Raw genomic sequence first — 14,920 nt, 5'->3', positions numbered from 1 at the left:
AAGGAACAACATCTTGTCCTTCTAATGATTAAAGTTTGAAATTTCAAATCGATCAAGTTTCACAAACTCTTAGTTCATCACTTTGAATGCGGCAGTAGCCTCCGTCGCCATCTCCAATTTAGTTCTCTTTGACTGTTGGATAATTGAGTGGAGACGATAGAATCGGAGACATATATGAAAATAAACAGTAGACTTCAAGGCGCAGATGACGCTTTCCAAAGAGAACTATTTGTGTAACACCCCTTACTCGTATTCCGGCTCGGAACAGAGTATGAGGTATTACTAGTTTTTTTTAAAAAAATTTCGACAGCATTTCTGCTTAATTTTGCTTAAACCTCCTGCAAATTTAAATCACAATCCAATATATATATATCAACCAAACTCATTTATAATAATACTCACAATTTAACTATTAATGAACACCACATTTTAAATCAAACCATAACATATATTTACATGATGATTCCATATTTCATAGGTCGTCTATACATGCCATAATTTTCCGGAACGATAGTAGCAAAATACCCCAAGTGTGAAGGATAGTGTGGATGATTGTCTGACTTCGTTCCAAATTTCCGAGTTGTCGGAAGTCACTATAATCAAGGGAAAAATAAAATCGAGTAAGCATATAGCTTAGTAAGTAAACACATGATAAATAAGTAATTACTCACATAACTACACCAAAATATAAACTTATTCATGAATAACTTCATTGTTTAGGCAATTTCCAGCAAACTGTTTTTCTGCGTCATAGTCGCTAATTTATTTTTATCCGGAGCTACAGGGCTCCAAATTGAGTTTCGTAAATTTTCCCTGAAACTAGACTCATATACCATTTCACCATAAAAATTTCAGAATTTTTTACCCAGCCAATTAGTACAGTTTATTCATTAAAACTTCCCCTGTTTCACTGCCCAACGGTTCTGACCCTTCCTCAAAAAAATTCACTTAACTCTCTGTACAAAATTTTAAAAATGGTTTCGCCTGTTTCTATTAAAAATAGAGTCAATAAGGAATCCAGGAATATAAATTTCACACCATAATTATTTTTGTACAATTTTTGGTGATTTTCCAAAGTTAGAACAGGGGATCCCGAAATCAATCCAGCCCTGTTTCAGTAAAATTCAGATATCTCCAAAAATACAACTCTTTTGCTTATTCTATTTATTTCATATGAAAATAGACACATTCAGCTTCAATTTCATATATTATACAGCTTCCCATTCATTTTCCACCATTTATGGTGATTTTTCAAAGTTACCCATCTGCTGTTGTTCAACACAGTTTATAACTAAATCGTTCCTTTTTTCGTTTTTGATATTTTCTCCCATCTCATACATGGATCGATTTAGTATCCAACTCAATATTTGCCCCATAAAAATTTCCACCATATGGCAATATTCACCTTCCACACTTTTTCGTTGAGCACTCGGAATGTTAACCGTTATTGGTGGATCTCGCACTTAGCACCACCACTTAATCGGGGAATCAGCACTTAGCAACCCCTTGGGGGAATCAGCACATAGCAACCCCCTTTTTATTTCAGAGATACGGTGGATATCGCACTTAGCACCACCAATGAACCGGGGAATCAGCACTTAGCAACCCCTTTATGTACAACATACTTCGGCTTATTCCGAGTGTTCAACCCATAAATCATATATTGCAACCCTTTACCACCTTTCCCGATTTAACAACATTTTTAGGATATGGCCAAACATTTATTTTAATTCCAAATAAATCTCAACATATATCAATTAATGTCAAAATAATACATCAAGTCACGTGTTTACTTACCTCGGTGCAAAATATCGTAATTTTGCACTTCACTTCACTATCTTTTCTTTTCCTCGTTTGAGATAATCTTCACGTCTTTCTTGATCTATAATAGCAAATTTAACTCATTTAATGTTCACATTCATTAAAATAATCCACCACCCAACTTTTTAAAAAATTACAATTTTGCCCCCAAACTTTTGCATAATTACACTTTTGTCCCCAAGCTCGGAAATTAAACTTCATCATTTATTCTTAGGTTTTATGACATGCTGAACATTTTTCCCTTCTATGGCAACATCAAATTCTCACTCTAACATACACTTATGAACAATAATTATTTTTACCGATTATGCCTATTTACCCGTTTTCGCTTAAAATCGCTTAGCAAAAGTTGTTTAACATAATTTATAGCTTCATATTCCACCATAAAACAGCAAAATAAACACATTTCACCTATGGGTATTTTTCCAAATATGAGCCCTAACACGAATTATTGCTAGAATAAGCTAAACCGAGTTACGAGGATTCCAAAAATGCGAAGAACATTAAAAACGGGGCTAGGATGCACTTACTATGAGCTTGAGAAAGCAAAGAAACCTTAGCTATGGCTTCCTTCAAATTTCGGCAGCAACTAATGAGGAAGATGATGATTTTTGTCATCTTTTTCCCATTTTATTTTTTTTATTACCAAATGACTAATATGCCCCCACTTAAAAAAAATCTATTTCTCTCATTTCTTATGTCTATTTTTGTCCATCAACTAACTAATGGTCTAATTACCACATAAAGACCTCCAATTTAAAATTTCATATCAATTAGATACTTCTACATATAGAACTCAACTTTTGCACTATTTACAATTTAGTCCTTTTGACTAAATTGAGTGCCCAAACGTCGAAATTTTCGAACGAAATTTTTACGAAAATTTTCCGTGAAATTTGTAGACCATAAAAATATAATAATAACCATATTTTCCCTCGTCGGATTTGTGGTCCCGAAACCACTATTCCGACTAGACCCAAAATCGGGCTGTTACAATTTGCCCCCACACAAAGTTGCTAAAGGGTTAAGACAAAGGTCCTCTCGAGATACAACGAAATTTTTAATTTCCTTTTGTACAAGCCCAATTTTTTTATGCCCGGGCCCAACAAATCCTTAACCCAAATAAACCCTCAACCCAAAACAATTAAACCCAACTAGCCTAACCCAAACCCAAGGCCCAAATCCGGAGCCCAATTCCCCCAAAAGTCAAGCTAGGGTTTCAGAAAAGAAACCCTAGTGCCGCAGCCCTCTGACCCCTAGCCCGGCGCCGCCTCTATCAGCACTGTCACGCCGCTCACTAGTCGCCTGCCACCACCGTTTTCACATCGGCCACTTGCGCCATCACCTGCAAACACACAACAAAACAAAAACAGACCACAAGGCAAAATGAGGGATTTGATTTTTCTTTTTTTCTTCCCTTCGGCTATAAAAAGTAGATGATTGTAAAGAAAAGGGGTTCCTTTTCTAGCTTTTTTTTGTAACAAGAAAGCATATATCAACATAAATAAAAAGCAAAAAGAACTAAGGTGATTTCGATTTTTTATTTTCAATATTCCTTTTTATTTAGTGTTGTTTTTACTCTTTCATTTTTATTTTAAAAAAAACGCAAATAAAAGTATATAGAACAAGGGAAAACTCACCGGGGATTGATCTTCGAATGCCATTCCTGTGCCTCGTCGTCCGTCGCATACGGTGGCGGTGCGGTGACCAAAGAGGCGGCGCAATAGGGGGCATTAGAACCCCAAAAGCCGGATGGTTGAGAGAGAGGAAGGGTTTTTGAAATTTTTTAAAAAAAAAGAGGCTGAAATGAGGGTTTCGAAAAGCTTGGTTTAAATAATTTGACCCGCGCGATGACCCGACCCGAGGGGAGGATCCGCGTGTTTTCTTTAAAGGGTACAATTGCACGCGCAGTCCCTCGACGTTGCAGCGCGCCGCAATTTGGTCCTTTTCATTATTTTCTTTTATTTTTCAATTTGGCCACAAAAAAAATTCATTTTTGTTTCAATTCGGTCCATTACAGCGCTGCGTCTTGGAGCTATGGTTGATTTACCATTTCGGTCCCTCTGCTTTTGGCACGTGTCACAATCTAGTCCTCTTTGTTTTTATTTATTTCGAATTTGCCCAGTTTTTTTATTTTTACTTTAATTTAAGCCCTTTGTAGCATCTTTATTATTTTGTTTATTATTATTATTATTATTATTATTATTATTATTACCGTCTTTACTATTATTATTAGTATTAATGATATTGTTATTACCATTATATTTCCATTTATATTTACTATGTAGTTTTAAATATATGTGACATGTTATATTATCATTATTATATAAGTGTTTATATATATTACATATAATTTATTTAATATATATAAATACTTTTTTTATATATGCATGTTTATGTACGTATATTTATATACCTTTTTTTTCTCATGAATATATGTATACATACTTATATATATGTATTTTACTTAATAATTTTAAAATACTCATATGTACATACATTTTTTTATATTTTATAATTTTCATATATATTTTCCTTTATTTTTATGTTCATTTATGTATTTATTTAAATGTTTATTTTTAAGCTTTAGTTTATTTATTTGTTTATTTGTTATGGTATATGCATGATTGATTTATTATTCGTTTTTGTTCATTTTTATTTACATAATCATGTTTATTATTTCATCATGCATATAAATATCATATTTCAAAAAAAGGGAAAATATTTCTAATTGAGGCAATATTTAGCGTTTGGAAATTCGAGGAAACATGCCCTAAGGTGCTGGGTGTCGATTTTTCTCGTTCAACCAAATGGCTTAACATCCTTTTCAAAAATTTTAAAATAAGGCAATGTTTTGCGTTTGAAAATTTGAGAAAACATGCCCTAAGGTGCTGGGTGTCGATTTTTTCTCGTTCGACCAAATGACTTAATATCCTTTTCAAAAATTTTAAAATAAGGCAATGTTTTGCGTTTGGAAATTCGAGGAAACATGCCCTAAGGTGCTGGGTGTCGATTTTTCTCGTACAACCAAATAGCTAAATATCCTTTCAAAAATTTCAAAGTAAGGCAATGTTTTGCGTTTGGAAATTCGAGGAACGTGCCCTAAGGTGCTGGGTTTCGATTTCTCGTTTAACCAAATATCCTCTTGAATTTTAATCCATGCCATTCGAGTTTTTTTTTAGGATCGTATTTTAAATTTCTTTAAAGTTTTCAGTTTTTCGACATTAAGACATTAAGTAATCAACTAGGTACCAATTTTTGGGCGTATCGAGGGTGCTAATCCTTCCTTGTGCGTAACCGACTCCCGAACCCGTTTTTCTGAATTTTGTGGACCAAAATCGTTGTTTTAATAAAATCAAATCGTTTATTAAAAACAACCACTTTTCGAGGTGATCCGATCACACCTTATCAAAAAGGATCGGTGGCGACTCCCGTTTTCGTTTTCGTTTTCAAAACCCAAGTCGACCCCGTTTTTTATCAAAAAAATGGTGTCAACAGTTTGGCGACTCCGCTGGGGATTTTAAATAAGAGAGTCAAGCCACGAGTTGATTATTTCTTGTTTTTTGTCGAAAGTTGAAAATGTGATTTAAATATACGATCCTCCCATCGCATTTCATTTGTTTTGAGTTATAGTTTTCATCATGTTTTGTATTTTAAATTTTTATATCTTTCTGCATTGTATTGCATGACCGTTGGTCACACCTTTTTAAGTGAGAGTGAGAAGCTAGTCCTTCGTGAGGTTTTCACCTCCGTGCAGGATAGTGGATCACTTTCGGGATACATCCGTACCTATGTCTACGTGAGATTTTCATCTCCGTACAGCCATAGGGACATGTATTCCCGTGAACTGAACTCGGTCTGTATGAGCCTATAATAGGTGAAGATCAAGGAATCTGCTGGTTTGGGTACCCTTACATTAGAGCCAAACCACATGTAGTGAACCTTAGGAACTCACCCTAAGTAGAACTACACCAAACCCTAGTAGATACCCTGATATGTGCTTTTATTGTTTTGGCTTATATGTTTATATCTGATACTGATCTTTGCTGTTTTACTTTGGATGCATGACATCTCAACTGCATGGCATTTCATTACAAAAGACGTTGATTCATATTCGATTTCCAGACAGAAAGCTCATCATGGAAAATGAATTTCTTGATAAGGCAGAAAATAATGCGGTTGTCCAAGCATGGTCAGAAAAAACGCAACTCGAGAAAGGTGATAGTGTAATGGAGGGGTACACATTAGAATTATGGGACTTCACTTGTATCAATATAACTCAGAATAATCTCCAAGAGTTGAAAGAAATTTGGGCTCATTGGGATGACGAGGTCAAACAGTTGTTTTACTGTAATTATGGTGATCTGCCCTACTTGCTCGACATCAAGGTGGATGAGCATTTATTCTGAGCTCTGGCCCAATTTTGGAATTCTGCTTATAGCTGCTTCACCTTTGGGGAGGTAGACATGGTGCCTACTGTGGAGGAGTATACAGCTTTACTTCGTTGTCCAAGAATCCAAGTAGATAAGGTTTATTCTAGAACTGCCAATGTTCTCACTTTTACAAAGAAGTTAGCAAAAATCACCGGAATGAGCGAGCAATGGGTTACGGCACGAATCAAACAAAAAGGGGAAAATAAATGTATCCCTTGGAGAAGTTTGCGAAATCAGATTTCGGCACACCTTGATACAAAGAAGAAAGTCGATGTCCTCGCCTTGAGTATCAATGGGCTGGTTATTTTCCCCAAAGTGTTAGGACATATTGATGAAACGGTTACAGATTTGTTTAATCAACTTAACAGGGGGATTACACCCGTCCCAGCAATTCTGGCTGAAATATTCAGATCTTTGAGTGCGTGTCGGAGAACGGGTGAAGGAAGATTCATTGGTTGTGTACAGCTCCTGTTAGTTTGGTTCCATAGTCACTTCTGGAAGGTGGATAAGGTTTCTTACAAAGTATTCTCTGAAAAGTATTCTCCTTTGAAAGAATTAGCAGCGACACCAAGACGTGACGATATTACTGGAGAAAGGTGGATGGCGATCCTTCAAAATCTCCGAGATGAGGATGTTGAATGGAAAGCTTATTGGATGGTGTTTGACGAGATTTTGTATCGATGTGGAGACTTCGATTGGGTTTCTTTACTCAGAATTTAGGGAGCTGTCGGATATACCCCTTTGCTCGTATTAAGACAGTATAGATCGAGACAGTTCATACCAGCAATGCAAGGACTAGCCGAATGTGAGTTTTCTTATAGGGATAATAACTACAAAAGAAAGACTCGAGAAATGTCCAACGTTTGGAAACAAACTCATCGGATGAAAAAATTCATTGTTGGGACAATGATAACTCCTGAATATCATGGGTGACGGAATAGGAGGATTAACGATAATATTTCCGAGCCAAGTCACGAAGGCAGTCAGTTAATAGAGGAGCATTTACGGGTCGTCCCTTCTGAACTAGAAATATTAAAGCAAGACTTTGAAAGAAGAAATGCAGAGTTGGAAAAGCAGATAGAGCAAATAGAGGAAGAAAAAATGAACTTAAGATTGGATGCAGATGTTCAGAAGCTTGAGGTAGAGCGATTAAGAAAAAGGAAAGCTAGGGCTGAAGAAGATCTTGATAGTTTGAAAACAGATTATAAGAAGTTGAGATTATCAATAAGGACTGCCGGGTTGGGAAAGACTTTTGAGCAGTGGCGTAAGGAGATTCAAGAAGAAAAGAATAAGGCTGATGAATGGGAAAGGAGGTTCCAAGAAATTCAAGCACAGAACGAGACTCTAAAGAGGAGTTTGTTAGAGAATCAAAAAGAAAAAGGGGAGCTAGAGAACAGAGTAACTGAATTAGAAGGATCTCTCCATCGGTACCAAAATCGAAACTCTGTGATGGAATTGAGGGCAAGCCTAAATAGAATTGAAGAAATGAAAGAAAGAACTGAAGAGTTAGAAGCAGCATTGCGAAATTGCGAGATCCGGATCGAGTATTTGGAAGCTAATGAAGACCGTCAAAACGAGCAGTTGCACTACTTTCAGAACCAAGTTAGAGATAAGGATCACATTAGGGGAGAAGTCGTGGCTCAAATTCGAGAGGTTGCGGATCCCCTGCAGACACTGGCAGTGCAAGCTGATACGCTGAGTGTGAAGTATGAGCTGGAATCAAGCCGAGGAAAAGAGCTAGCTCCATTACTTAAGAAGATTAGAATTTTGAGCATTAGGGCAAAACCATATATGTAATCTGTCTTATGTAAAGAATTTTGTTTTTTCTAGTAAAGTTTTCTAAATGGAATTGAATCAGAGTCAATGTCTTTTCTTTTGTATTCATTTCATGCATTGCATCACATCATACGCGTTAACGACCATTAAAGGACCCTAATTAAATAAAATTATTTCAGTTATCCTAGAACATCCTTACGGCACAAGAAAGAAAACAAAAGCAATGGATCAACGGATAGAACAATTGGAACAAATGCAGAAAGAAATGCAAGATAAGATGCAAGAACAATTGGATGTGCTGGAATCCCAAAGAGCCATGATGAGCCAATTGACACAATTATTGGCTGATAAAGGAAAAGGCCCTGCCATCAATTCAGGAGTTGATCAGGAGGACCCTGTTTATCGTCCAGGTTTTGCCCCAACGAGCACTTAGGCACAACCGGATATGTGTCAACAAGGAGCGCATGTTCACATTAGACCTCAATGCCAGGTTGATACCTTGACACCAATAAATTTTTAGATAGGCTCGGGTTCTAACCCAGGAGATAATCGGGCTAACCCTGTTGTTCCTAATCTGAACGATGTGGCGGAAGCAGAAAAGGCAAGAGTAAATTTACCGAAGCAACTTGAAGATAGGTATAGGTGGTTAGAAGAAAAGTTCAGAGCAATGGAAAATGCTGATTACCGTTGCAAGATTGATGCCAAACACTTGAGTCTGGTCCCTGACTTAGTTCTTCCGCGTAAGTTTAAAATGCCCGAATTCGAGAAGTACAATGGAACTAGCTGTCCCGAAGCCCATATCACCATGTTCTGTCGGAGGATGACGGGATATATTGACAATGATTAATTGTTAATTCACTGTTTCCAGGACAGTCTGATAGGAGCTGCTACCAAATGGTACAACCAGTTGAGTCGTACTCAAATTAGTTCATGGAAAGATTTGGCACAGGCCTTCATGAGACAATACAGTCACATATCGGACATGACGCCCGATAGGATCACCCTACAAAACATGGAAAAGAAACAAAATGAAAGCTTCAGGCAGTACGCCCAGAGGTGGAGGGAGGTGGCAACTCAGGTCCAGCCGCCTCTACTTGAAAAAGAAACCACAATGCTCTATATCAATACTTTAAAGGCCCCATTCATCAATCATATGTTGGGAAGTGCCACTAAAAGTTTCTCAGACATAGTGATGACTGGTGAAATGATCGAAAATACGGTAAAAAGTGGTAAAATAGATGCGGGGGAAAACTTTAAGAAATCGACATCGAGAAAGAAGGAGCACGAGATAAACAATACGAGCACGTTTAACAAGGACCATTCTAAATCAATCACTGTGGGGCAATAGTGGAGCAGATAAAAGACGGTGAATCTTATCTTCCTAAGATATCAGGGAAGTAAATTTAAAGTACAAACCTCACCTCCTGAAGTTACAACAGAGTGGATTGAAGCTACAAGTCTTGTCTTTTTGAAGTTGCAGCGGAATGGATCGAAGCAACAAGGCACAGTGGACTGGAGTGAAGCTACTTGAAGAGAAGCGTCAAGAGAAGTCAAGACTCGGCGAGACCGGGCAAAAATTGGTCTTTCTTAGTCTTTGCTCTGTTATCGTTACACGACAACGAGCAAAGAGGGGCAGCTGTACAAGCCCAATTTTTCATGCCCGGGCTCAACAAATCCTTAACCCAAATAAACCCTCAACCCAAAACAATTAAACCCAACTAGCCTAACCTAAACCCAAGGCCCAAATCCGGAGCCCAATTCCCTCAAAAGTCAAGCTAGGGTTTCAGAAAAGAAACCCTAGTGCCGCAGCCCTCTGACCCCTAGCCCGACGCCGCCTCCATCAGTACTGTCACGCCGCTCACTAGCCGTCTGCCACCACCGTTGTCACATCAGCCACTTGCACCGTCACCTGCAAACACACAACAAAACAAAAACAGACCACAAGGAAAAATGGCGGATTTGATTTTTCTTTTTTTCTTCCCTTCGGCTATAAAAAGCAGATGATTGTAAAGAAAAAGGGTTCCTTTTCTAGCTTTTTTTTGTAACAAGAAAGCATATATCAACATAAATAAAAAGCAAAAAGAACTAAGGTGATTTCAATTTTTTATTTTCAATCTTCCTTTTTATTTAGTGTTGTTTTTACTCTTTCATTTTTATTTTAAAAAAAACGCAAATAAAAGTATATAGAAAATGGGAAAACTCACCGGGGATTGATCTTCGAACGCCGTTCTTGTGCCTCGTCGTCCGTCGGATACGGTGGCGGTGCGGTGAGCAAAGAGGCGGCGCAATAGGGGGCATTAGAACCCCAAAAGCCGGATGGTTGAGAGAGAAGAAGGGTTTTTGAATTTTTTTAAAAAAAATAGGCTAAAATGAGGGTTTCAGAAAATCTTGGTTTAACCCGCGCGGTGACCCGACCCGAGGGGAGGATCCGCGTGTTTTCTTTACAGGGTACAATTGCACGCGCAGTCCCTCGACTTTGCAGTGCGCCGTAATTTGGTCCTTTTTTATTATTTTCTTTTATGTTTCAATTTGGCCACAAAAAAATTCATTTTTGTTTCAATTCGGTCCATTACAGCGCTGCGTCTTGGAGCTATGGTTGATTTGCCATTTCGGTCCCTCTGCTTTCGGCGCGTGTCACAATCTAGTCCTCTTTGTTTTTATTTATTTCGAATTCGCCTAGTTTTTTTATTTTTACTTTAATTTAAGCCCTTTGTAGCATCTTTATTATTTTGTTTATTATTATTATTATTATTATTATTATTATTATTACCGTCTTTACTATTATTATTAGTATTAATGATATTGTTATTACCATTATATTTCCATTTATATTTACTATGTAGTTTTAAATATATGTGCCATGTTATATTATCATTATTATATAAGTGTTTAAATATATTACATATAATTTATTTAATATATATAAATACTTTTTTTATATATGCATGTTTATGTACGTATATCTATATACCTTGTTTTCTCATGAATATATGTATACATACTTATATATATGTATTTTACTTAATAATTTTAAAATACTCATATGCACATACATTTTTTTATATTTTATAATTTTCATATATATTTTCCTTTACTTTTATGTTCATTTATGTACTTATTTAAATGTTTATTTTTATGCTTTAGTTTATTTATTTGTTTATTTGTTATGGTATATGCATGATTGATTTATTATTCGTTTTTGTTCATTTTTATTTACATAATCATGTTTATTATTTCATCATGCATATAAATATCATATTTCAAAAAAAAAGGGAAAATATTTCTAATTGAGGCAATATTTAGCGTTTGGAAATTCGAGGAAACATGCCCTAAGGTGCTGGGTGTCGATTTTTCTCGTTCAACCAAATGGCTTAACATCCTTTTCAAAAATTTTAAAATAAGGCAATGTTTTGCGTTTGGAAATTCGAGAAAACATGCCCTAAGGTGCTGGGTGTCGATTTTTTCTCGTTCGACCAAATGGCTTAATATCCTTTTCAAAAATTTTAAAATAAGGCAATGTTTTGCGTTTGGAAATTCGAGGAAACATGCCCTAAGGTGCTGGGTGTCGATTTTTCTCGTACAACCAAATAGCTAAATATCCTTTCAAAAATTTCAAAGTAAGGCAATGTTTTGCGTTTGGAAATTCGAGGAACGTGCCCTAAGGTGCTGGGTTTCGATTTCTCGTTTAACCAAATTTCCAAATATCCTCTTGAATTTTAATCCATGCCATTCGAGTTTTTTTTAGGATCGTATTTTAAATTTCTTTAAAGTTTTCAGTTTTTCGACACTAAGACATTAAGTAATCAACTAGGTACCAATTTTTGGGCGTATCGAAGGTGCTAATCCTTCCTCGTGCGTAACCGACTCCCGAACCCGTTTTTCTGAATTTTGTGGACCAAAATCATTGTTTTAATAAAATCAAATCATTTATTAAAAACAACCACTTTTCGAGGTGATCCAATCACACTTCATCAAAAAGGATCGGTGGCGACTCTCGTTTTCGTTTTCGTTTTCAAAACCCAAGTCGACCCCGTTTTTCATCCAAAAAATGGTGTCAACACCTTTGATTAGCAAAATCAAGGAATTCCCAAATTCTTACTTTAATTTTTGAAAATAGCATTGATTGTAATTGTGTAATTTGTAAGCACCATAATGCCTCTATTTATATGCACTCAATGAATAAAATTTTAAAGAGCCACAACCCTTCATATTGGATGTCGAAACAATCTTTTTGAGGACAAAAATTTAGTTGACGACTTTAAAATAAAATTGGAGTCGCCAGCAATCCTTTATTAAGGTGTGATCGGCTCACCTCAAAAATTATTTTGGTTTACGCATTTTGAGAAAACGAGTTCGCGAGTTAGTTACGTACGAGGAAGGGTTAGCACCCTCGTAACGCCCAAAATCGGTACCAAATTGATTATTTAATGTCTTAGTGTCGATGGCTAAAAAGATTTTTAAAACAACTCAAATGATGAAATCTGAAAAGGATACTCAATTGTTCAAGTCATGTAAAGAAATCGAGTCCCAATACGTTACGATATAATTTCTCAAAATTCCCAAACTTTGAATATCACTTTTATTTTATGCGAAAATCTTAATTTTAAGAAGGTAATATGACATGCCCAATACATTAGGACACAACAAGTTAAGTTCGAAAAATAATTTTTGTACTCATGCATTTTGAATAAAGAATATTCTCGGTTATTTAAGATTAACAAAGAAAATCAGAACCCAATACGTTAGGGCTCAATTTCTTCGAAAATCCCAAACTTCGAATATTGCTTTTATTCAAAATAAACATTGAATCAAGAAAAAATGATTTTGATATATCGAAAAAACCAAGATTTATTTTCCAAAGGGTATGTTAAAAATTAATGTACAATATGAAACAAATACTTTAATTTAAATTACATGTATATGTATTTACAAAGTGTTAATGCATATATACTTACATGTATACAAAAATTATAAAAAGAACATAACCATAAAATATATAAAGTTTACATAAAAAAAATAAAAATGTAAGTATAATATATTAGTAATTATAAAAATATGGATATGTAAATATTTACAAAATAGGAAATTAAAACGTATAAGTATATATACATAGTTAAATCATGAAAATTCGCATACATATATATTCAAATACATATATGTATATGTACAGTATGTATATAAAATAATGGGATACATGAAATAACAAAGAATATTTATAATAATTTTAAAAAAATAAAAATAAAAAGTGTATGTATATTATAGAAAATGTATAAAATATGTACCAATATACGTGAACTATATACGAAACAATATATATTACATAAAAATCGATGTATGCATATGGATATAAAAATAATAAAATAATAATAATAATAGTAAATAATAATAATACAATGTCAAATAATATAAAAGAAATTAAAAAAACCGATTAAGGATCAAATTGAAAACTAAACAGAATTTAAGGGCCGCATTTAGCATTAGAAAACACGCGAATGGACCTAATCAAAGCGCGCACAACAAAAGAAGGACCCAAATAGAAATTAATCCGTTCTCTCAAAATGTTGCGCAGCATCACGAGCCAAATTGAAACAGAAGCAAATCATGCAGCACGATTTAAAAGAAATAAGATGGGCTTGATTGAAACGCCTCACAAACTGGAGGGACCAATAGGCAAATTTACCCTTTAAGGCCAGAACTCGTGGATCCTCCCCTCCGGCTCGGGTCATCGCGCGGGTCTGGCCATCAATACGGCCCCGTTTTACCTCTATTATTTAAATTTTTTTTTCTAAAACCATTTGCAACAGAATGAAAGGGAAAAAAAATTAAAAAACCCCAAATGCTCTGCTAGGGTTTTCAACCCCTAGCTCTTTGCACCGCCGATCAAGCCTAATGCCCATGCTCTGACTTCGACGGAGAAGACACCGGTCCCGATGACTCTGGCGTCCAGGTAAGTTTTTTCTTTCTTTTCTTTGTTATTTTAGGTAAAACAAAATGAAAATAAAAAGAAATATAAACAAAAAGAAACGACGAACACTACCAAAGTAAAAACCTTCAAAAAAAGCAAATTTTATCTGTATTTCCCTCTATTTTTTTGTTTTTTTACACTGAATTCCCCCTTTTACAGAATAAAAGTCGGCCTTATATAGCCCGAAAAATTAAATACAAGTGCTGTTTTTCACTGTTTCTTTTCTTTTGGACTCTTTTGAGTCCGTGTTTGCAGGTGTACGTGCGCGCGTAGGGAGGATCGGCTCCGAGACGTACGTCGCATGGAGTCCGCTGGAGGCGTTGCGGCTAGGATTGCTACTTCTGCATGTTTGCTTTGGACCATGCTAAAATCGGGCCTGGGTTTTGGGTTGGTTAATGACATTGGACTTGTAAAAGAAAATGGACTCTTTATTTGGGTTTTTTTTGTTCATTATTTTTACATGTGGGCCAGGCAAATAATTGGTATTACATTGGACATACTTCTTGAAGAAACATGTCCTATGAAAATATATCTATTGGATCTAAATCATCATAAATAATTAATTTGCAATCTATAATTTCCAACCAAAATATTTTATCTAAATGTAAAAAGGAAGGTTGAAAGACCTTTCTTTCTTTCATGCACATGGGGTTGGATGCTCTCGTTTTCCTTTTTCATTTCACATTTTAGAAAAAAAAATGGTTTACTTTTAATCATTCTACTATTCTTATATATATAAATCTTTTGTGATCAAATATCTATATATACATATTTTACGTTAAGGTATTTATTTGTAATCATTATTTTTAAATTTTTGATCAATTTGAAAATATTTAAAAAATCAAGTTATATTTTAGATTTTAAAATTAAAATCTAATTATTAACATTTTAATATTTTTTAATTAAACAGTATTTTGAAAATGAA

General features: G+C 35.2%; 1 long non-coding RNA gene across 1 annotated transcript; it reads left to right on the top strand.

Annotated features, from left to right (window-relative positions):
* Positions 1–13,837: 13,837 nt before the first annotated feature.
* LOC121215325 (uncharacterized) lies at positions 13,838–14,443 on the top strand. Its single transcript, XR_005911123.1, has 2 exons — positions 13,838–13,977; positions 14,251–14,443. It is a non-coding gene; the product is annotated as an uncharacterized lncRNA (long non-coding RNA).
* Positions 14,444–14,920: the final 477 nt, after the last annotated feature.

This window comes from Gossypium hirsutum, chromosome D03 (genome assembly GCF_007990345.1).
Source record: "Gossypium hirsutum isolate 1008001.06 chromosome D03, Gossypium_hirsutum_v2.1, whole genome shotgun sequence".
Classification (NCBI taxonomy): Eukaryota; Viridiplantae; Streptophyta; class Magnoliopsida; order Malvales; family Malvaceae; genus Gossypium; species Gossypium hirsutum.
Note: the sequence above shows the minus strand (reverse complement) of the source record. Positions and strands in the feature narration are given on the sequence as shown.